The 25405-nt window shown below is 39.0% G+C and overlaps 1 protein-coding gene across 2 annotated transcripts in view; it reads right to left on the reverse strand.

Moving 5' to 3' along the window:
• LOC122807165 (urea transporter 2-like) overlaps positions 1-11371 on the reverse strand; it is a 235351-nt gene extending 223980 nt beyond the window's left edge. Inside the window, exon 1 of one of the 2 annotated variants that reach the window (XM_044078200.1) lies at positions 11325-11371. The gene's annotated coding sequence lies outside the window, so the exon portion shown is untranslated. The remainder of the gene's footprint in view (positions 1-11324) is intronic. The other variant, XM_044078209.1, reaches the window with a different exon arrangement.
• Positions 11372-25405: the final 14034 nt, after the last annotated feature.

Raw genomic sequence — 25405 nt, forward strand, 5'->3', positions numbered from 1 at the left:
TGCTTGTTATTCTAAGTGTCTTTATTCTGGTTTAAGCACTTGGGTTCCAAACCAGTTACTTTACATTAGGAGGATTCATCGTCTTAACTTTTGTGGAAGGAGAGGATAGCCTACACCCTTATAAGCCGAAAATTGCTGGTGAATTGCTGCTTTATTTAAACTGTTTTTTGCTGTTGTGACTGTGATTTTATGCACTTTGAATTTCTAGTACTATTGCATTTTATAGCATAGGCTAAATTCAGACTTGCTGACTCAAGACTGGTATCACTTGAGTACTAAAACCAGCTCTTGAATGAGTTACTGAAAGATCTGAGGCATCAATTGCTTCAACTAACTGTAATTGTCTGTGTTTGCTCTTATATTGCACTCTTAATTTTTGTTTGCATTCTACTATCTGCTGGAATTGTCTGAACTGTTTTTTGCCACATTTTACTGTATACTGTACTAGTTCAGCTGTAGCATAGTCCAGTTCCAGGTTTTGCTGTTTTGGGTTTGTTTTGTAAATTCTGAGCATCAACTTCAAGCCATCTTTGTTGGTGAAGGCCCTTCTGCACCTTTGTGGGAGGAGAGTGCTGTCTGAGTCCCATCTGTTCGAGGGTGAATGGCCAGAGCTCAGAGAGAGCACCCTTATTGTCTAGTTTGAGTTAAAAGAGTTATTTCTTGTTTTATTTTAAGCCCTGTATTGGCACTTATTTGCATGTAGCGCACCATTGTGCACTGCCGCATAGCAGTGGTTACAATTGGTGGTTATAGACGCAAACCTTTTGGTTGTTAAATTTTTCCTTAGCACTTTGCTTGTGGTCCTGCAAAAGTTTTTCGCAGCCCTCCTCTACTGTCAGGTGGAACACTAAGCCTAGCCATAGAGGTACCAACACAACCTCTCACCCACTAGCCATTCCTAAGTGCAACCTCTTTTCCTTGCCATATAACTTTACTTAACACTATGGATGGACAATTTCCTACAGTTTCTCCAGCCAGCTTGGTCAACATGGGTATCCTGAAGCAGTCTAGCAATTAACTTTTGGTAGGACACCTATTAAAGTCATTTCTAGGTACTGGACCCCCACCATGAATCAGGACACCCACTCTGCCTATTTGAATCTACTTGACACTATCAAGATACATTCAAACACCATGGTTTTGGATTACTTTAACTACCCATCCATTGACTGGGTAAATTACTTGTGCTCACTCACTTGCCCAAAGGTTCTACAACTTCATTAACTCCAGTGCCCTGGACCAGCTGCTTGACACCCCCACAAGGGGTGCCAACATCCTGGATCTGGTGCTTACCAATATGAGGGACTACTGTAGCACCTCGACTGTGAAGTCTTCTCTGGTGAGATCTGACCAGAAATCATTTTCATTTGAAGTAACTATCATTACTACATAGTAGTAAAAACTGATAATAACATACTGTAACAGCAAAATCCAGGTAATAAGACAGAAATGTAAAACAGACAGGATACAACTCAGCAGTTAAATAGACAAAATACAATTTAGCATTGAGAGTCATTACATACATCATGTTAAAATGAAGTAGCTGTATTAAAGAGATAAAAAATGTTGGATGTAAAAAACTGTAGCATTTACAGTAGGCAAGTAATAAGCCCTTCCAACTATCCACAGAGCTAAAGCAGTGATTTTAGGTTATGCATGGGCAAAGCCAGGTGCTTATGAGATGTGATTTTAGAGCTTTTGAAGTGTGAGGTAGTGCGGATGGAGGTCAGTGATGGGGGGAGGTTGTTCCAGTTTCTAGCAACAGTGTGGGAAAATAGTGCTTTGCCAGCAGTGTTGTTAGCCCTAGAGATGCATAGAAGTGATTTGTCCCTAGAGCGGAGTGTGAGATTTGTTGCATAGTAGGTATGTAGTTGACTTAGTGATGGGTTTTATCAGGATACTTCAGAATGTTATAGGCAATAATCATTTGGTGGTACTTTAGTAGCTGAGGAAATTCTAACCATTTTAAGTCCCTTAGAGCTAGACAATGATGGGATCTGACAGTGGCGTTGTTAGCAAATTTGGCAATATTATTATAGCATGACTGAAGTTTGTCAAGGTCAAGTTTTCTGATATGGGTAAGGATTGGTGCTGCATACATTAGTGTGGACAAAAGGCGAGTTTGGGATAGGGTGATCTGTGTTTGATCTGAGAGGGAGTTTTTATGTCTCTATTGTGGACCCATTTTTTGTGAACCTTTTTGATGGTTTGAGAGACATCAAAGAGAAGGTTTTTGTTAATCTCAACACCGAGGAGTTTGGTATGGGAAGAAGGAGAAATTATAGTACCGTTTTTTGAAGTAATAGAAAAGGAAAGAGGAGTAGATTTTGATTTGTTGTGGGTAAATAAAAGCAATTTGTTTTATTAGGGGTTAAGGATGAGTTGGATATTTGTGATGTGTGATTTGTGATATGTGATTTTGTGTATTGACTCAGCTTTACCTGACAGGACCAAAACAAGCTCCTCAAGGAAGAGCAAAACTGCCTGGTGGACAACTGCCACTAACAGGCTTTACAATAATAATAAGAAATTGCTATCAAAGAGAAAAAGGGAGCGAGCCTTAAACTGGAAACATTCCCTGCTCAGCTTAAACAAGTGAATAGGATTTCATGTGAAGTCCTCCAAAGCAAACTATGAATCCAAATTAACTTCCTCAACTAAAGACAACCATAAGGCGTTCTTTAGTTACAACTGTAACCTAAAAAGAAAGGCCCAGATCTGTGCCAAACTGGTAGTTAATGATACCCCGTATACTGAGCCTGTGGACATCGCTAAACTGTTGGCTGACAGGTTCTGTGAAAACTTCACTCCCCTCTGTCCCTGTCACATGTACCACATGACATCCCTACCACCTCTTCTCCACCTTGTATCTCTAAAGAACAGGTCATAAATGCCCTAAGGCCAAAACCACATCATCTATGGGACCTGATAACATCCCAGGCTGTGTCCTACATGGGCTCCAACAAGAATTAGCAACACCATTGGGTATGCTTTTCAATCAGTCTAAGCATCGGCTTTGTCCCATCGGAATGGAAAATGGCCACCATTATTCCCTTGAACAAAGGTGGTGTTTCCACTGACCCTGGGAACTATAGACCTATTAGCCTGACTAGCCCTATCCCCAAGGCCATGGAGCAAATAATAGTGGACCCTATCAACAAATATATAGGTAATCTCCAAACACTTGACCCTACTCAGTTTGGATTTGTCAAAAGAGAGATCATGCCTGTTAAACCTGGTGCACTCCTTGGAGACATTCACCAAGGCCCTGGATGAAGGGAAGTCTGTGCATACAGCCTACCTAGACTTAGCCAAAGTGTTTGTTACTATCCCCCACTCAGGAATCATTGACAAACTTACCCACCTAGGTTTCAACCCTTATATCATTAGATGGGTTGCTAACTGGCTCTCTGATAGAACCCATATAGTCAAAATAGGGGAATCCACCTCCAACAGCAGACCTGTCACCAGTGGTGTTCCACAGGAATCAGTCCTGGGACCTCTACTGTATGGAATCTATTTCTCCAAAGTACAAGTAAAAACTAAAGGTTTGTGGTTGACAAAGTTTGATGATGACTGCAAATGGGGAGTGGTCATAGAATCTCCAAATGTTGTCCACGTCCTATAGAAGGGTCTTACATAAACATATGATTGGTGCCAAAGTCATGGCCTTTAACTAAATGAAAAAAATGTATTATCATCCATTTTGGTAAGGGCAATGTTCCTGCTAATCACCACACCAATAACAACACCCTAAGTACACATTCAGTGGTGAGAGACCTGGGCACACAGATTTACAGCAGCCTTACCTTTGACCACCATGTCTCCCCAGTGATAAGAAGGGCATTCTGTGTTGCTCATCTCATAAGTAAGGGCATTGCTTCCAGAAAAAAAGAAGTTATAACATCCCTGTACTCTTCCTTCATCAGGCCAATAATTGAGTACAGTGCCCCTTTTGGTATGTACCTTTCTAAGCGCTTGCAGAAATTGGAGAAATCACAAAAGTTCCTCACAAGGAAAATCCAAGGTCTTCAGCATCTCTCCTATGTGGATCATCTGAAATCGCTGTCACTTTATTCTGTTTCATACAGACTACTCAGAGGTGATCTCTGCCTTGCATACAAGGCAATCTCTGACCCTCCTTTGTTGGAAATGCTGCATCTCCATAAGTCAAATGGTACACGGGTTGCTCACTCTAAAGACCTTAACCTGGTATGTGACATTAAAAGAACCTGCTGGAGGGACAGATTTGTGTCCCAGAGGTTACTATACCTTTAGAACAGACTTCTACTTCATGTCAATCAGAGCACCTCATTGGCCCTCTTAACTGCTTAAATGCAATCTAGACAATTTTATGGGTACCATAAATTCACAACAGGGGTTCCACCTATGTTCCTTTTAGACAGGGGCAATAGGTGCTGATTGTGGAAATAAGGGTAGATCTTGGCAAGGCTTGTAAGGGCCCTAGGGTCATTAGCCTAGAAACTTCCTATGATCCTATGAAATATGGTGTAGATCTAAAAGCAAATAAATATATTATACCACATTCAGACTTTGAACATGTGGAAATTTCCAGTTTACTTTAACAAATGTAATAGAGATGTAAAATCAACTAGATATACCGTAGCAGATTCAGACTTTGAACATGGTGACTTGGTGAAAGAAGAAGATTTCTACTGCAATACGGATGTAGGTCACTACAGCTTTGTAAGCACCAACATCGGTGATTTCTGGCCAAATGGACACTAACATTAAAGTGTGAGGACAAAGGTCTAACTGTTCACAAAATGGTAGACATCATACACACCAAGAACACATTGTATATTGAGCAGAAGACCTAAGTTCATTGTATCATTTCTTCTAATGTTTTTGGTGATCACATAAAATATCTTCGCAGTCAGGTACTATTATGCCCTATCCTGCAAGGCTCTTTGCAACATTTGTGACAATTTAAGGCTTTGATAAATGGCTCCACACCTAGGTGCATAAATGCTATATAGTCCATGAAAAAGACAGATATGGTCCATAGCTTTTATGAGGCACTTCCATATGCTTCTAATGTGTATGATTAATCTCATTGTCCAAACACATTTAATTTGACAGCAGGAATTACTTAATCTACAAAGATACCTAAAAATAACACTACTAGATAGGTTATCTCAGGATAATTGCTTCTGTCAGACTTTAGAGCAGGTATTAAGTATGTGAATCTTGGCATGAAGTTACCCTAGTAATTGTGCAATATTGTTCTAAGTTTTCCAGTGCATATAGGAAAACTAAGGTTATACTTCACAGTCCATCCCATTCATGGTATGCGTAACACCCAAACCTACTAATCTACAAAATGTACAATGTCACTCCAAGTCACGTGCACTCACATTCAATATTAACAAATCTTCCAAAAGACAGAGGTCCTCAGACTATCTCAAGACCAACAACAATCCACTGTTGAACTGAAAACAAACCTTGACCTCTCTAGAATAGTGAAGGCATCAGAATTAGATGGCCCGCAAGATGAATTGTATTCTCATACCCCATCAACCAAAGGCATCAGTGACAATTACCACCCAAATCTTGCTAAGCAGCTACCACCATGGTGTTATATAAACTAATGAAAGAACTAGGATTACCTGCCCCCGCCACCACCCCACCCCCATTGAAGTACAGTCCCTATTTTGGCAGTTGTGTCCTGTGGAAAAAAACATGGAAAACAGAAAATGTGATTTTAGAACACAAAATATTTCTAACTTTCCTGTGTTACAGAAAAAATTATTCTTTATCTGAAACATGTTGCTATCATATTAGCATCATTAATGAGACTTCTACAACACAGAATTTTTATTTTGGAAAAAAATGAAACCAAGTCCTTTGAAAGGAGGCATGGGATATCCTGACAAATGTCAAGTTACTGTAAAAATGTATCTGGACATCTGAAAAAGTGACAATTTAACAAAAAACTCTCATGCTATAGGTCTCATTAATTTATTATCTTACTTAATTAGAATATAAAACATTTATATTTTTGTTTGTATCCTGAAAGAAAATAACACTACTAACAACATCAGATCACTTAGATCAGTGTGGGATTGAAGTAGACAGACAAATCTGATATAATGTTAAAAAATGTTTAGTTGGTCAGCAGCTTCAAGTGTTTTTAGCATACATATTAATGCAGAAAAAATATCTAATAGCTCAGACTGAATGTACATGTGTAAGGTGCTAAAAGACTGCAGTTTTCCTTTCTCATTTTTATATTACTAAATTGTTAATACATAAACTCACTACAAATATTAAAACAAAAATCCTCTAGCAGCTATAACCCGACTGCCTATTTACCCATTTACTTTTTGCTACAGTATAAGTTTTAATAAAATAGGTTAGAACCTCCAAAAACTGTCCAGGGCAATGGGAGACATTCTAAAACAGCTTGTTTTTACTAATGAGGTAGTATGACTGCTAATGAATTATTATTTCTCATACCTGACCCCAAAGAATCTAAGGCAAACACCTATGCATTACTGATTACATAACTCACCAAGTACAAGGGTAGGGTAGTATGCAATCCAAAAGAAATAATTCTCATTACAATTGACAATATCCTACAGGAAGGCAGATTCCAAACAAATAGCTGATGTCAAAGCCATAGTCTAAAACTAAACACCAAAAATGTATAATTGTATCCTTTGGAAAGCATGATGTTCCCTACAACTAACACGTTGATATTACACCCATGAAAATTTACCCAGATTGAGGGACCTGGGAACCCCTGTATACAATAGGTATACATAGGTGGTTACTGAGCTATTGACCTGAAGGTCTTTATAAGCCTAGCTGTGTGCACCCAATATCATACTACAGAAACCCGGTATGAAAGATCTTGTCTAAACTTGAGATATTAGTTAGCAACGACTGCCCATATCTAGGAGGGTCAAAGGTGAAATCCCCAGTAGGAATTTACGTTTTCCCATCCAGTCATCCAGGCTACGCTTAAACAGGGTCATAGAGGAGTTCTGTTTGATGTGAATTGGTAGCCTATTCCAGACGAGTGACAACCTCTGAGAGACATATCTGTCATTCCAGCAGGTCCTATTTAATTTATATCGCAGACTAGGATAAGGTCCCTGGAGTGGGTGACCCTTGTCCCTTTTGACTTGTGGATGTGCTGCATTTCCATTAGGTTTGGATCTGAGATTGCATCTTTAGGCCAGGCACAAGTCTCCTCTAAGTAGTCTGCATGCTACTGAGTACAGTGACTTCAGTCTGTCAATGTATGACATGTGCTGGAGACCCTGAATTTTCTTCGTTAGAAATCTTTGAGGTCTCTCAAATTGCTGCAGGTGCCTGGTAAGGTACATACCAAAGGAAGCCTTGCATGCAGTTATTGGCCTGAACAGAGTTGACTACAGGGGAGTTATACCCTTTTTCACTCTTGAGGCAATGCCTTTGCTAATGAGATATGCAACGTAGAATGCCTTCCTTACCGCAATAGACACATGGTGGTCAACGTTTAGGCAACAGTGAACTTGTGTTCCCAAGTCTGTCACTACTGAGTTGTTACTTAGGGTATTATTATTTATATGATAATCTGCAGGGATATTGTTTTTACCGAAGGGGAGGATAATGGATTTTTTAGCACTGAGTTTGAGTCCATGGCTTTGGCACCAATCTTTGGTTTGTGTAAGTCCCTCTTTAAGTATATTGACATCATTTTGGATTCACTGATTGCAACTAATTTGCAGTCATCAGCAAACTTAGTCAGCCACAGCCCCTTTGTTTTGGCCTGAGCTTCTGGGAAGTATATTCCAAACAATAGGGGGCCCAGCACTATCCCCTGTGGAACTCCACTACTGACAGGTCTGCTGGTTGAGGTAAAGTCCCCAACTTTGATTGAATGTGATCTGTCTGTGAGCCAGTCAGCAACCCACCTGACAATATAAGGGCTGATATTCACCTGGGAAAGTTAATTATCAATGATGCCCAAATGTGAGATTGTGTTGAAGGCCTTGGCTAAGTCAAGATAGGCTGTATGCATAGATTTGCCTTCACCTATGGCTCTGGTGATATTCTCAAATAAGTCCACCAGGTTTAACAGGCATGACCTGCCTTTGACAAAACCAAACTGTGTTGGATCAAGGGTTTGAAGATCACCTATATGCTTCTTATAAGGTCCATGATAATTTGTCCATGCATGTTTTGCATATAGAAAGGAACCAAAAAGAACTATAAAAACTGCTGTATTTGCTTATCTAGTATCCCACAGGGTTAACTTCTATTATCAGCAAAGCAATGCACTTGTATGTTTTTGGGTCTGTAGTTCCCAGGGTCTGTTGCTGTACCTCTTTTATGAAGGGTTGATGACTATTGCTGTTTTACATTCAGCAGGAATAAAACCAGTACTCAGACTGTGGTTGAAGAGAGTACCTAATGGAGTTGCTAACTCATGTTTTAGACCATTTAAAACACAACCTGGGATGTCATCCAATCCCATAGAGGCTGTATTTTTGGCCCTAGAGAGAGCATTAATGACTTACTCTTTGGAGATGTAAGGTGGGGGAGATGTAGTGGGAATGCTTTGTGGAATGTTAGGACGGGACAGGGGGTGAAATTTTCACCAAATCTGTTGGCTAATAGGTTAGCTATTTTCGCAGGATCAGTGTGTGATGCCATCCACAGCTAGTTCAGCACACATCTGGGTTCTACCTTTTAGGTTATGGATATAGCTGAGGAATGCTATGTTGCTAAATTTTTTTCAAAGTTGCCCTTAGAGGAGTTTACAGGTTGTCTTATTTGTTTGTTCAAGCAGAGGGTGTTCTTCCAGTGCTGTCATTCAATCACCCTGTGCCCACTAATGTAAGGAAGTCCTTTTTCATTGCATAGTGTATTCATAAGGGTATGGCATTCAGGTCCTTGGAGGTGATCATTCCACTGTATTCTGCACTCATTAGGCTGATTGTTGAGTATAGCGCCTCCTTCAGTATGTACTTGACCAAACACTTGACGCAACTCAAACAACCACAATGCTTTCTCACTAAGAAAATCAAGGGCCTAAATTGGAAAAGTTACACTGATAATCTCAATGCTCTGTTCCTATTTTGGGTATCATACTGCAATCTTTGTCTCACTTATAAAGCCTTGACCCTATCATTTCAGATTTATTGCATATTCACAAGTACTGTAATGTCAGAACACCCACTCAAAAGATCTCAGTCTCTTATGTAACTTAAACAAAACATGCTGGAGGAACAGATATGTCTCACAGAGACACCACTTCTGTAGAACTGTCTTATACTCCATATAAAACAAAGTATGTCTCTTACTGTATTCAAGCATTATCTGGATGAGTGGATGGGAAACTTCAAGTTCTTCTCTGAAATGGCACCCTTGTCCTTATGGACAGATAATATGAAGGGCTGTGGATTAAACATGCTTAAAATAATAGGGATAGATACTTATTTGGACTGCAGGGTTAGGCTTCTAAATCTACCTCATGGATCATTATCCTAGTAAGTACGTATGAAAGTGTAAATTACATTTGTTCTATGTTAAACAGTTTAACTCTGTTTACCCATTTGTTTGGAATACAGAAAGGGCTTCTTATTTAGGAATTGGCACAGATCTCAGCAAAGTTTCTTGCAGTTAATTACAGCTACACAGTAGATTAACAAACTTACTGAGCATTAAATATATTACCCGAACAATAGAGGTATTTAGCAATAAAGATGGTTAGATGGTTATTTCCCTAAAATATGTCATAAAAAAAACTTTATAATCCTTACTCTAGTTAATAAAAAAATGGCAATGGCTAAGCAAACACAGGACTGGCATTATCAGTCTTTTTATCTCACAAACAGAGTTTCCAGTACATACAGTTATCAACAAAATCAATAATATGTAGGCTATTGCTCTATTTGATCAACCCAAACTTCCAGGCGGAATGGATGAATTTGCATTACTCAAACTTTCAAACACAATTACCCTATATTTCCAGTCAACTGAGCTAATACACTCTACATCTCACTATGCTAACCAAGTACTCATTAATCAAGGGAACTAATTTAAATAGTAGATTATTTTCTGAAAGGAACAAGCTGAGCTTCAACCTCCTTAGCCAGTGATTCTCACTTTCGAAAGTTGATACTTCAGGGGTGTCAGATACTGGTCACATTATACTTTAAAGAATAATAATCTAGAATTAGTTCATATAGTGGCCAGATATAGTATAAACAAGCTGTATGGTCCCAATATAACAAATCATATTGCTTTGGTAATCAGGTAAGACAGAAACCTTATACATTCTTTCTCTTGTCTCCACATTATCCCCCCCCTTCCCTTTTTCTAAAGGCACACTGCTAAGCAAGTTATATACTTAGGTGACATTTAATAAGTGGGTTAGAAAAATTATATCAGGCGGTATGCTAAAATATCTAGAGTGCTTCGTAAATGTAACTATATTTTATTGTAATCTTAACTGTTTTGCTTTATAAAACAATGTATGTAATTCCTAAACAAAGTAAGATAACACCCAGCTATAGTTTAAAGGTGACATTTTGAGCAACACGGGCTAGAAAAACTGAAAGGCAACTTGAAAAACAAAAAACAAATAGTAACAAAAGAATGACTTTGGGTTGCTTGGCTTATAATTAAAATATAAAAATATTTGCAGATGTTTGTAATTCTTGAATAAAATGACTCTTGGACATGTACAATCTGAGGCAGCAAATTAACATTAAAAGTATTTGATTACAGATGGAAATTTTGATTTGTAAGATACACATATGAGATGAAAGGATGAGAATGAGGGCAGATTTTATTCATAAAATTAAACAACATGGATTTGTACAATTTTACGGTTTAATTTCTGACAATTATTTATGACAGGCAGAGCATTCAGTTAAAAACCATATTGTAAAATATTAGCTGAAATAAGTCTTAAATTACCAAGCACATCGCTTCTGTTCACCGACTTGCATTCTCACATCACTCTATAGGAATTTTTTGCATATCCTTTTGTAGTCAATCTTTTTCTTTTTTTAGTTTAGAACAGCATAATATTGCATAACAATTGTGTGTTTGATGTAAATTGCAGATGTATATAATACTGCTATACAAACATTTTCCAGGTTGTCATTGGTGTGTGACTGTGTGTGTGTGTGTGTGTGTGTGTGTGTGTGTGTGTGTGTGTGTGTGTGTGAGTGTGTGTGTGTTTGTGTGTCTGTGTGCATGTGTGTAAATTTGTGTATATCTGTTTAGTATTACTCACAATAATCAGTCTAAACAGTAAGCAGCATTAAAATAATTATGAAACTATTTGAAAAAAAACTTACCAAGTCTAACAAAGATGAAGCTGTCAACATCAAATGTTGTACACTTTGAGAGAGAGAGAGGATTACATATATGCCACAGATTATATATTACTAGCTGCTATATAATTTATGAGAAGGTGGAGTAAACGTATCAGTCTCATCAGTGTGAAATAGCACTTTCACAACAAGACAAGACAAGTTTGCACACTAGTCCTTGGAAGCTGTTTAACATATTAAGAAAATGCAAGTACATGCTGTACTTTGACACTGATTTTTTTTTTTTTTTTTTTTTTTTTTTTTTTTAAGAACAGGGAAATGTTACTTATGTATACTCAGGATGACAAAAGGCTGATTTTTGAGTAGGTATGAGAACAATTTCAGAGCAGACATTCAGAATTAATAGGCTATGTTCTCTTGACTAAATGGAGGACATGCTATAGACTTTCTGAAAATAAGTGTTCAGTCATACACCCCAAGAAACAATTACAGGATCCATTTTTATTTTTCATTTCAGTTAAAAAGAAAAAATTATAAAATAGTACTTGGTTGCCACCAATGACAATGTAATAAAGCAAGACAGTATGTTAGATATACCTTTCTTTCCTCACATCTATGAGTATCTTCAAGAGCCGTTTCTCACCCAACATATTTGTCATATCTGCTGTGACCTCATCTGAGCCTGCTGCTTTCCCTGGACTTAATTTCCTTAGTGCTGTTCTTGCTTCTTCAATGGTATGCTACTCCAGTTCATTCATCATAGGCTGTGTCTTCGGAAGTACAGCTTATGTTGTGTTTTCTTCATTCAGAAGCTACTGGAACTACTCCTACCATCTGCCTTTGATGTCCTATGGACTAGTGAGGGGGTGGTTGTTGGCATCCCTTATGAAGGGTGTCTGATTATCTTCATTATCTTTCTGTCTTTGCCTTACAACCTGATATAGTTTCTTTGTGCCATTTACTGAGTCAATTTCCAGAAGGTGGACATACATTGTGCTTTACTATTACAACTCCTCTTTTAGCCTGTTTGTTAGCCAACCAGTATTCCTTCCTAGCCTGGTCCATCTTTTTTATCTCCCACTTTTTCTTGCACTGCTTCTTTGTTTTAATGACTTCATGGACTTTCTACCACCAGCTTCCCTTATGTACCTTACTTCCATACCTGGCTTGACCACATATCTGTTCTGTAGTTCTCACAAATGTTGTTTTGAGGCACAGCCATTTTTCTTCAACTCCACCTATTACCTCTTCCTCATGAGGTGATTGATACCTGAGTAATTCCTTGAACTGTTGTGTTTTCTCTCCAGTCAACTTCCGGGTTTTCAGCATGGTCTGTGTTGACCTTAGAGTCTTCTCTGACCACTGCTTGCAGCTGATTGTGGCAACCAGTGTGTTTTTTTACCTGTGGGCTGACTGTTTCACAAGGGATGACTTTGCAATCACTGATTCTACCCCATTGTGCTTTCCTTGCCAGGAGAAAGGCTACATGAGTTGCATGTTGGCGACTCTTGTATGTGATCTTGTGACTGCCTCTCTTGCTAAACCATGTTTTGGGCACCTTCAAGCCATAGCAACAATTAATGTTGTCCTGCTTTATTTAGTAGGCCCTGCAACTGCTGTCTAAATGGAGTCTTTTCCTCACTATCACAACCCTGCAGTGGGGCATAGGCTGAGATTATGAATACTGCCCTATTGTTACACTAGAGTCTGATTGTCTCTCCCTCACCACAATTCCCACACCATTTCTAGCCTGTCCTCCTCCTGACTAGTAGAATCTTTATTCCAAGTAAACTTTGCTACACTGCCCTTCCATCTTGTCTCTTGGATACATAGAATGCCCATCCTCCTCCTTACCATCATGTCATCCACATCCAAGATCTATCCTGTCAGTGAACCTACATTGAGTGTAGGACTTGTTAGCTCACATTTGGCAGGTTGATTGGTTTTACATCCATCTTTCCCTGAACAAAGCTATCTTAGATAACTCAAGCTGGGCAATTGGACACCATCCAGCCAATAGCTTATCGACCAAGGGCTAGTGGGCTTTAGCAGGCACACACTGATGAATCGGGACACATCCACCCCTTCTACCATTAACATTGGTCCCTGGCGTAGTTCAAGTCCTCAACCCATTTATCACTGGCAAATACCCATGTCCATTTGGTGACAGTTGTTACAACTGAATTACCTAGTACCATTTTTTAGTCATGTGACTAGCTTTGCCATGGCACATAGTCTGTGATCCATGTTTTCCTATCTTGAGGATATTGCACACCACAGCAGATGCCCAAAGAGGCTGGTCTATACAACTCATACCTTGTAGGTACCATCAAGAGTCTGTGATGCTTCCCACAGCTACATTCTTGTGTGAGTTTGTGATGGAAACACTCAGCATGTTTTCTGGAGGTAGGACACGCCCCACGGAAGCACAGAGAGAACATGCACAGTCCATACAGGCAATGAGCAGAATTCAGGATTTGAACCTTGTATCTTGTATGTGGGAGACAACGATGTTAACCATTATACCTTGGTTACCTCATGTATTCAAATACCTTGGTTTAACTACTTGCTTTCTCTTGTGGCTGCTGTGTGTTCTTGGCCTGCTATCCCTACTCCCACTTTTCAACTCTCTTCTCTTAAACTCACTTTGCCTACTGGCCCAGCCCTCCTGGAGATCCAAGGCCAATCTCGGGATAGCAAGTCTCACCCTGTTTGCCTGACTCCCTACAGGGACAGTCTCTTTCTCCCAGAAGAGAGAGTTAAAGGATCCAAGAAACTTTTTAACTCTCTTCTCCTAAACTCACCTTGCCTACTGGCCCAGCCCTCCTGGAGATCCAAGGCCAATCTCGGGATAGCAAATCTCACCCTGTTTGCCTGACTCCCTACAGGGACAGTCTCTTTCTCCCAGAAGAGAGAGTTAAAGGATCCAAGAAAGTATGTAATATGCTATTATCCCTACTGCAATTCTGCTTGTGAAATTGTTATATCACTTGCCTGGTGCTTGTAAGGGATCCCGGCCAGAATAGCCTGCAGCCATACACTTCTCACTATGGACTCCCTTTATACCTACCTCATCCCTGGTTCCTTTTTTGCCTATAACATACTTATATCTGAGTTACCTCCCTTCCAACTCCTATCAATCTGCTTTAGTCGTCCCTCTCTTTACAAAACCAGGTTCTGTCCACTAGGTGGCAGTGTCTACCCATCTTTAACCCCTTTTTCCCATACTCCTTCCAACGCACTATACGTTTACAGATTAATAGGCCTCTCTCTCTTAACTGCTAAGTAACAGTTCTAACCTTCTCCACCTCTGGTCTCTGTCCTCTCCATTCCCTTGTACTGCACCCCTAGAATCTCAATAACCACCCTGCTTACCTTCCTCTGTACTTACCTTCACCTGACTGATTGTTTCTCACACTGCTTCTGCTGCCTACCTTCCTTGGATGTATCCCACTCCATTCGCCCTGTGGGCTCACTCTGCTCCCCTACCCCACCCCCAAATCTCACCCACCCCAATACATCTATATTTATACTCACCTAACCACTCCTACTTCCTCTCTACCTATTACACCCCTCCCCTTACACCACCACCCCCTCCTCTAGCACCACTATTCTCTTCCTACCCCCTCCCACTATAATCCATCTCCTCACACTTCCTTCATATTTAAAAACACTGTATCTATTTCTAACCCTTTCCCCACACTACATAATATACCCTATCAAACCTCAACATGCTTAAAAAACTTATATCATTCTCAATCCAACTACTACTACTTCTAAACCTTATTTATATCCACTACCTTACCCAGCCCAACTCCACAAATTACACACCATTACCTCATACAACCAGCTCACTCCCTTCAACTCACTTGTACTCATCTGTCTCAATCACCCCTGGACTGTATCCCATTAACATCCATCTATTTTTTCATTACAAAATATGCTCTAATAATAAACACTCTAGCACCTCTCTAACCTCAAAAATACATACAAATCTGACAATATACAACATACAAAAAAGGCAATCTAAACACCTCATCATAATCCAACACCTAACAAACATACATCTATCTGGAGATATACACCCTAACCCAGACTCAAACACCACTACCCCTACATCTAAGTCCATCCTATTAGCTTCTCTAAATGCCCAAAGTATAGCTAACAAAATCCCCAACCTCCATGCCTGGCTTCTCCACTACAAACCTGAAATCTTAGCTATCTCTGAAACCTGGTTAAAACCTCATATAAAAGATACTGAAATAGTACCACCAAACTACTCTATTATCAGAAAAGACAGGACACACAAAAAGGGTGGTGGAGTAGCCCTAGTCTACTCATCCACCATATCCATTACTCCCTATAACAAACCCATTCCTCAGTTCTCAAATGCAGAATTAGTATTAGCCCTATTTCAAATAAATAAACACATCTGCATAGCCTCACTATACATCACCAGGAGACAATATCTCAGTACTTGAAGATATCCTATCCTGGCTTTCTACCAATATCAGTAATGAAACTATTATTATGGGAGACACAAATATTAACTGGACTTCATTCATTCCCCTACACACCCCTTAAACATCAGCCTATATAACTACTCTCAGCTCATCAACCTCACTACCAGACCCTCTAAAGACTTCTCCAGTGGTAGTACCCTAGACTGGATGTTAGTCTCTCACCCCCACTACTACACTGATAGTGGAATCCTTCCTGATTCCCTCAGTGACCACCTTCCCATCTTTACCAGATGTCTTCCATCTCCATTACAAGCAACTCCTAATTACATCACCACTTGCAACCTAAAAAACTTCAACCTAGTAACCTTCTCTGACTCCCTAAAATCAATAAATTGGAATCCACTAAAAACTCTACCCCTGGACAATGCTGTTTCACATTTCAATACAACTTTCCTAAAACTGCTGGATAGTTTTGCCCCCTTACAAACCAAAAGAGTAAGAAGCAATACCACCCCCTGACTAGCAAAAAACACACTAACTACCATGCAACTCAGAGACAAAATCTGGGCACGTCACCAAAGAGACAAAACTCCCACCTCCCTTCAAGAATTCAAAACACTTTGTAACACAGTTAAACAGCTTATCACAACAGACAGACAGAATTACTTCACCTTACTCCAAAACAACCATAAAACCAATCCAAAAAAATTCTGGAAAGGCATCACTACCCTCACAAAACTTGGTTCAAGAGAAAACCCAAGCCCAAACCCTAATGCATTAGATATAGATCTGGCTACCCAAGTCAACTCATTTTTCATAGACTGTATTTCCAAACTAACCACATCCTTCTCTAACAACAACTCACCCCCTACGTCTGCATCCATCCCCTTGCCACCCCCCTCATCTCCTATCTCTCAACTCCCACCTTTCTCCCTAAAACCTGTTCATACTTCTACCATCAAAAAACTCCTACAAAAACTCAAATCATGCACCAATGCCCCCGATAACATTCCCTCCTCCTTCCTCAGCATAGCTGCCGAAGCCATTGCCTTCCCTATCAGCATCCTAATCAATCGCTCTATCCAAGAAGGTCTTGTACCTACACTCTGGAAAAAGGCTTTCATTATTCCCTTACACAAAGGAGGCAATAATAACAATATTACTAACTTTCGTCCCATTGCCATCCTCTCTCATATATCAAAACTCCTTGAGAAATGTATCCATCTTCAACTCCTTCCTTATCTCTTAGACAATAACTTACTAACTTCAACACAACACGGATTCAGACCCAATCATAGCACCATGACCACCCTCCTTTCCTTCCTGGAAACTCTAAATATAGCCAGAGACTTTGGCTGTACTGTATCTACCCTCTTCCTGGACCTCTCTAAGGCTTTCGATACCGTCTCTCACAACCTTCTCCTAACTAAACTATCTAACCTAAACCTATCCCCTTCCTCTCTCAATTGGTTTAACAGCTATCTCTCCAACAGGCAACAAGCTGTCAAATGGAAAAAAGCCATCTCCTCCTACCTCAACACACCCACTGGTGTTCCCCAAGGTTCCATTTTAGGTCCTCTCCTCTTCAATATATTCATAAATGATTTCTTTCACTCAATTCCTCATGCTAAACTTATTCAGTATGCAGATTATTCTACAATTATCTGTGCAGCCACATCCATTCTCACTCTCTTAAAACTGACCCAAGAAGCCTTCTCTACCACAGAACAGTGGATGAAGGACAATCATCTAGCACTCAATGCATCAAAACTCAAACTTATGGTATTTACCCCCTCAAAAACCAACACCATTGATAAAAAACTTTTCTCCATCACTAGCCAGAATAATACACCTCTTGAACTAGTATCCGAAATCAACCTACTAGGAGTCCAGATTGATGACCAGCTCAAATTCAAGAGCCATCTACAACTAAACATAAAAAAAACTCACCAAAAACTTGGCATGCTCTACTGACACGATCAATTTCTCACTGCATCTACTAAGCTCACTCTAGCTACTACATTTCTCATCCCTTCCCTCCTTTATGGAGCCCCTCTCCTAATAAACCTACAATCAGCTCTCAAAACAAAACTGTCCTCCTGTTATAATAAAATTGCCAAATTTGCCACTAGCCACAAATCATCTACCCATCACTGTGCATCTCTCCACAAAATTAACTGGCTAGAGCTTCCCAACTATCTCTCCTATACTCAGCTCACTTTTGCTCACAAACTCATCTTTCATCCCTCCCTCTGTCCCTCCCTCAGCTCTACCTTTAAAATGCACCTACCACAAAGACTCCTAAGATCCAATAACCAAAACCTTATTGAGCTGTACAAACCCCTTCACTCTCCGGGACAAAACCTCCTGTCCTTTGCCCTGGCACGCATATGGAACTCCCTTCCTCCCTCCATTCGTACCACTACCAACCTCCCTGTTTTTAAAAAATCACTTAATTCACATCTAACTTCCTCATGGGAATGCTCCTGCTCCCACCCCTCATAGCCTATTCTCCATTTCCTACAAGCAACTACTCCATATATTAAGACACTAAATAATAAGCCAACTGTAATAACGTCTTATAATTCTCTAAGCATACAACTCCATTCGAGAAACTATATATTCACTACAGCAATTCTTTGTTTTTTTCTTAAAGATTTAACCAATTTTTTTTTTCGTGCACCTGCTTAATTCTTAGCTTTCAACAAATGAAACCTATCATGGCATTGTAACTGCTTAATCTTTGCTATGTCTAGAAGCTACAAATAACTGAAATTGTAAACTTCTGTAAACTTTTTAATCTTTGGTCTTGAAGGTACAAATGACTGAAATTGTAAACTTTTGTCACAATTGTTCTGTAGTTTAGTCTTTAACCTACAAATGATTGAAATTGTAAACTGTAATCTTTGTTTTGGAGCTTTTCTCCCCAAGACTGCATTGAAAACGGGTTCTTCTTGGCCCAATGGACTATCCTGGTAAACCAACTGCAAATAAATAAAATAAATAAATAAATTATGTTAACTAGTCTGATACAAGTCACTTGACATGAAACAGCCAATAATTTCACTTTCTAACTCTAATAAACACTTAAAATGCATATAAAATGAAATTATTTTCTTGCAAGTTAATATTGCAAGTAACATTATATGTTTACATGTTCATTACAACCAGAATTGTTATGTATTTTTTATATGAATAGCATTTTATTTTAAAACACATTTGGAATAAACATGAAAATAACACCACTGGATAAATAGTAGCACACAATTCATTAAACAATAGAACGAGTTGTTGATAAAACATCTATGTGCATGTTGCTCAGCTTTTCCTCTCATTATTAAACTGCAGTGATTGTGCAATCATGGCTCCTTATGTCCACATACTGGAAGTCAGACAAAAATCTAAGTTTTATCAAAAAAAAAAAAAAATAGGTCATCAGGTTATCTGTCTCTTGAAGAGATGATCCCAGGCAGCAGGTGATTTGATATTCTGGCTGGCATCTTTGAAGGAATACATGAGGTAACCAAGGTATTTGTACATAATTTATTGTATTGATTCATCTAGTAGTGGTTTTCTACACTTCCACTCCATGTCATATTATCAGTTTAATCACAATAACTATTACCCCCAAAAAATAATAGAGCAGGAGTCTTGAGCAAGGTTTTTAGGTTGACTACTCCAAACAGCCAAAAAGTCCATTCATTGTTTAGTGTGGGTCTATATTACAACGTCGAACTCACAGGAATTCGAATGTTGCAATATCTAACTGTAAACTTCGAAATCCAATGATAACGAAAACACAGAACAGCCCCCATTTAAATATACCAACTCTGAGATCACACCACAGTGGAGGAAATAGCAAAGCCCAGAAAATGGCCGTGACTTTGCTATTTTTATATTTCGAATGTTTGGGTCTGATATTACAAAGTTTGAACTCCTGTGAGTTCGACATTGTAATATAGACCCATTTAGTGTTGCATTATAGGCTGCTTCTAACAGCTGGATTAAGTGTTCATAGTAACCCTTACGGACAGTCCCAGAATATACATAGATTTTCTGCCCAGGGTGTTGTTATTTTGTTTAGATCCTCTTCTCAAGTGTCTGGCTGGGGTAAAATATAGGTTCACAGGTTCATAGGTTGGTACTAGGCTATCGGCCCTAGGGCCTATACAAGCCTAGCCAAACAATTCTCCGGATATTTCTTCCCACAATATTTACTTCCCTGGACCCCTGTCTAGCAGGATGACTGACATGATCCCCGGGGTGATGAATTTCCTATCTCCTATCCAATTGTCAAGGTTCCTCTTGAAGAGGGCTAAGGAGGCACTCTGCTTGACATGTATTGGCAGTCTTTTCCAGAGTATGGGGAGTCTCTGGGTCAGGAACCTATCCCTCCAGCATGTTTTGTTCACTGTGATGACAAGGTTTAGATCCCTGGAGCGTGAGGGTCTGAGGGATTGGGATTTCTTTAAGTGGAGCATGTCCAACAGCTCAGGGTTTGACATCACCTATGTAGCAGTTTTATTTGCTAATCTTTGTAGTGGACCCATCTATTTATTCTGAGTGAGCACCCCATGTGTGGCCCCATTCTTTCTCCTTCAAAACAACCCCTTCTTGAGGTCTTCATAGACCCTCTAGCAGGCATTTAATCACCTCTGCCTTCTTCTCCCATGTGTGCTTATAAATCACACCTGCTCTCCCTTGTCTAACCCTAGACTGTTTAGCCCAAGGCATTACCCTGCCCTCTTTGTCCACAGGTTGAACATGACTAGACCATATGTAACATATTTGTATACTGGTGAACCATTTTTGTTCCCTATGGTTAAAATCTACGCATCTCCCTGGGAATGCTTAAGAGAATGTGCTACTAGCTGGTGTTATTCAGCTATTCAGCTAACCAGTGCTGCTTGCATACCTCTCAACCTCTTAGTGTTGTCAGTAGATTTCAAGGACTTCTTTGCCAACAAGTATTATTTTCTGGTAAAGCATGATTTAATATAAATTTAATCTGAATTCAAATTACTGACTATTTCAGAATATTAACTGTAACTGCTAAGATTACTGAGGTCTTTGTTTTAGCACCTGTATTTTATTCATGAAAAGAGAATATTTACTTTTGCATAAGGCAACATTCTGGTTAGTAGTAGCAGTAAGGCCTTAAGTTTCAGACAGTTTCAACAGTATAACATAACTTGTTCCAGTTCTGCTGTTCTTCAGAACCTTTTGCTGATGTATCACCATTTTCTTTTCTTTGTCTCCTGCTCTCTTTCTTTCTTTTTTTTTCTTCTCTTTCTCTCATTTAGCTAAACCACAACCTGTGTAGTGTATAACTGCATACACTATCCAGTATGTTAATCTCTTGGTAGTCCCTACCTTTCTCGTAATTGTGAACTGGGTGTTATTACCAGTTCATATTTTCTGTTATCTAAAACCTCTGCCCACAAAGATTGCTTGCTTAGACAGACCAACAACATGCACATTATAACTTCTTGTTTGGCTTCTCTGGATTTAACTAATGTCCCTTCATCTTTTGTTTTGAGATTTATTGTCTCACTGAACTTCAGAACAGTCTCTCTGAGTGTTATCTTCTCTGCTACATTTACTTATTTATTTATTTGACATTTGTTGACTGGGTATGTCTGACTAAGCAAGAGCCCATTTTCAGTGTAGGCCCATGGAGAAAAACTCCATGCAGAATACAGAGTAATGCATTGTGGCACAAAAACCTAGAGACAAGTTACAATTACGATATAATACTTAAGTAAATAGGTAACAGTAGATACCAAAAATAAATAAATAAAAGAAAACTGTGACATATTAATAATAAGGGTCTGTAGGCAGTTAGGTACTTGATACTAGAAGTATTAACATTAGAAGGTGAGGGGTTAGGTTGGGTTTAGGCAGGTGCAGGTCTGTGGGTCAAGTAGTGTAGCTTTTAATGCTTTCTTAAAGTTCTGAGTATTAGAAATAGCTCTGATGGACAGAGGGGGTTTGATCCAAGCCAGGGCAACATTGTAGCTATATAGCTGATGATATTGATATTTTGGGCTTATAGATTTGTAAGAGAAACTGGTCAGAGCTTCAGAGGGAATGCTTAGGGGAATATAAGGAGAAGAGAGAAGAGATGGGTCACATGAGGTAGGTTTGCAAAACATGGAGTGAGTGAGGAGCATTTGGAGTAGTAGGAGCAGTGGGGGAATTCATGGCAATTTAGGGATTTAAGAAATAAGCAGTGGTTGGTGTTGTAAGGTTGGTTAGCGGTGAATCTAGCAATTTTGTTGTACGAGAGTTTGAGCTTCATCATTAAAGTGGATTGCAGGTTAGTTAAGACTGGAATCTACTAACATTAACTCTAACTGTAATGTCACATGCCACACTTTGATTTTATAGCATTCTGTGACCCTAGGGTAATCACATTTTGCTGTGTCCAAAGCTGGACCAAAGCCACATCCCTCACACCTCCCCTAACCCTGCCTATCTCCTCTCTTCACCTATCTCATTTTCCACCCATTTCATGATGTTACTTGTATGTCAGGGGGGAGGATGAATGTCCCTTTCTTCTGGTTTCTAACACAATCACATCACATTAGTGATGCTTATTTTAAAACAGACCACAGTGTAACTGGAGATTTAACAAACTCTTATAGTCTGTTTGTTATTTAAAACTGAATATCAGAGTTTGTACAGTATTTTCTAGACTACTAGACAATTGGTTAGATTTCTGGACAGTCCAAAATAAAACAGATAGGTGGCAACTCTATTTGACCCTGTTCTACAATTTTAGTCTCTCTCTCTCCCTCACATAGACACAGACACAAACACACACACTGAATTTATCTGAAGTTTAGTGTGAGCTGCATTTTTTCACACTAGCATTTTTCAAGATTTCTGTTTTAGCCACTTGGAAATAAACTTTGCACTTACCTTTCTAGGTAGAAGTGGATATTTAAACACTGTATCCAACATCAGTAACTTAACTCCTGATGAAGGGCTCATGTTAGCTTGAAAGCTCAAATACTTGCAAAACCTATGTTGGTCCCAAAAAAGTGTTACATCTGTATTCTGGTGTCTTTGTGTCTTCTGTTAGTGTCTCAACGCAGCATTTCTTTACATTTTCTTTTCTGATCATAAGTGGTAACGTTAACTGCTATCAGTTTTGCCATAATGCAGAACAGGCCTGAAGTGCCATAAAATGTTTTATTAAAGGTATCTAGGGCATTTTCCAGTACTTCTTGCTGGTCAGTACTCATTAAGAGACATCTGCAAAAGGAACAAGATGCTTATTATTCCCCTCATCCTCAGTGTTTCCTCTAGAAAGGTTCTGCCCAGCAGTGACAGTTCTTCCATAACCAGAAGGAATGGGATGAGCAAGAGATGGCACCCTTGCCTAGTGCACCTAGCTATCTGCCTCACTTTGAAGAGTCCTCTGTTAACCTTGATTTTAAAGGTTAGCATGGTATATTGTTTTACACAAATAGTAACACATCAATATTTCTGTGGCCAATGGCTTTAAACAGATATTCCCAGCTTAAAATGTCAAAATGCCTTAGTTATATGAAATAAGGCAATTTCCAGTCTTTGTGAGAGTTGACTGTGATGGTTTAAAAATATTGCTAGGTCCCACCAGTTATCCCATATCACACTACCCCTAACAGATCTGTTCTGGCCATGTTGGATTAAATTGGGTAACTGCATATGTAGTCTAGCCATCAGAATTTAGGCAAATAATCTTGAGATCTAAAATGTTGAGTGATATTGGTCTGAAATCCTCGAGGCCACATATTCTTACTTTAGTTTTTAGGATCAACGTAATTGCAGTGTGGTTCTGATAAAAGACAGAGTTCTCAAATAATTCTGGAAATTTAAATAATTTTGTTATTCATTTTGTTAGCCTTAAAAACCTAGTAAAACCCTACATTTGCAATAGAAACCCTCCTCTCATCTGGCAAACTTAATCTAGAAGTCTCTAAAACCAGTAATAGCTATGGGGATGCCTTATTCTCAAAGCACATCTCCAACATTTGGAACTCATTTCTCCAGTTCATTCTTTGCACAGCTAAATTCTCCAAATTCAAAATTCTTCTCATGGCCCATTTGACTAAAAACTGGCTAAGCTCTTGCTTAACACCAGGCTGATCCCTCGATATTTCTTGTTTTTAGCACTGTTCATCCTATATTACTCCTTTCAAATGTTTATTTCCTTGACGTTTCCCTTGATCCTATCTCCAGCATATTACTGTATATTTTTTTATTCTAATTGTTTGATCTGGTGAGGCTACCACTCCAACTCCTAAGTAGAAATACATTAATGTTTTTTGTTTTCTTATGTGTTGCATTCAAGAACCAACAATTATGTGTAATATGTGTGACTAACCATCTTTACTGCATTATTTGTATTAGTGTTTGTGACAATAGGAGGTACTGCCAGCACAGCTAGCTGGAATTTTTAAATAATTTTATGTCGTTTGTGAATATCAAACTGATTTATACAAGATGCTTGTGTAAAAATGTATTAGAACTGTATGTCATGTGTATATCAAACTGATTTGTACAGATGTTTGTGCTGAAAAGGTATTTGTAAAGTGCTTGTGTTTGACATTTGTCCACAGTGTGCCCTACTGTAGAGAACAGAAATGTACATGCACAGTTGTAACTGTTTAAATGTATATATTTTAATAGAGGAAACTGACAGACAGGAGGTTAACCTCAGTCCAGCAAACTTGAAAATATATCTGAAATTAAATCACTTTACGGGCTAGTAATAAAGATGCTATCTCACAGGTTAATGCAGCCAGAGACAAAAAGTCTGTACCAGGTACTCCTTGAAGGCTATTGTGGTGGAGGTGCTAAGTCAGTGTAATAAATTTTATTGTGGATCTGATTCCTATTGTCGTTTCTTGTACCAGGAAGCTTTCTGCATTGTCTCTAGGGTGACCTAATTACTACTCTGGAAGCTTGGAGGTATGAAATTGTTTTATGACTTCCAACACCTGACACAGATCTGAGCAAAATACCTTGTGTGTGTATTTTTACAGGTAGGTGCTGAATCCTGCCAGCTTCCAGCAATGGGGGTTTGCATGGGAACTACAAGTCAGATGACCAGAAATGATGTCATTCTGTAAGCTATCCCAGAAGTAATATTTTAGATATTATTTTGAGAAGTCTGTTAGTGAGACAGAGCATTCTGTATTCTGTCTTGGGCCTGACAACAAGAAGGCCCATTCACCACATCATCTGCCTTTCTCTGCTAAGTAAGTAGGGAATAGTAATTCTCTTAGATTAAGTCAAGAATATAGTGAAGCTTAGTTTAGATATTAAAAATCCAACAGGTGTAGAAAGGAGCGACGCTAATCTCTTTGGTAAAAAAACAAAAACTGTGTTGTAGCAGAGTATTCAAATCCCAAACAAAAGTAGTAATCCAGTAATGTCCAAGCAAGTGAAACACAACCACTGGTGACTTAAAATCTTTATTCCATCAGATAAGCGCTTTCGCTGCTAAGAGCTTCTTCAGATCTATTGAATGGTACACAAGTTAAAATTCCCCAGTATATATATGGGTGTAACAAGAGAAACAATTAACACAATTGACACAATTAAAAGGGAAATGTTAAAAATCTCATATACTTGACAATACTAAAAAAT

Source organism: Protopterus annectens, chromosome 1.part1, assembly GCF_019279795.1.
Source record: "Protopterus annectens isolate FY-2018-M chromosome 1.part1, PAN1.0, whole genome shotgun sequence".
Taxonomy (NCBI): Eukaryota; Metazoa; Chordata; order Ceratodontiformes; family Protopteridae; genus Protopterus; species Protopterus annectens.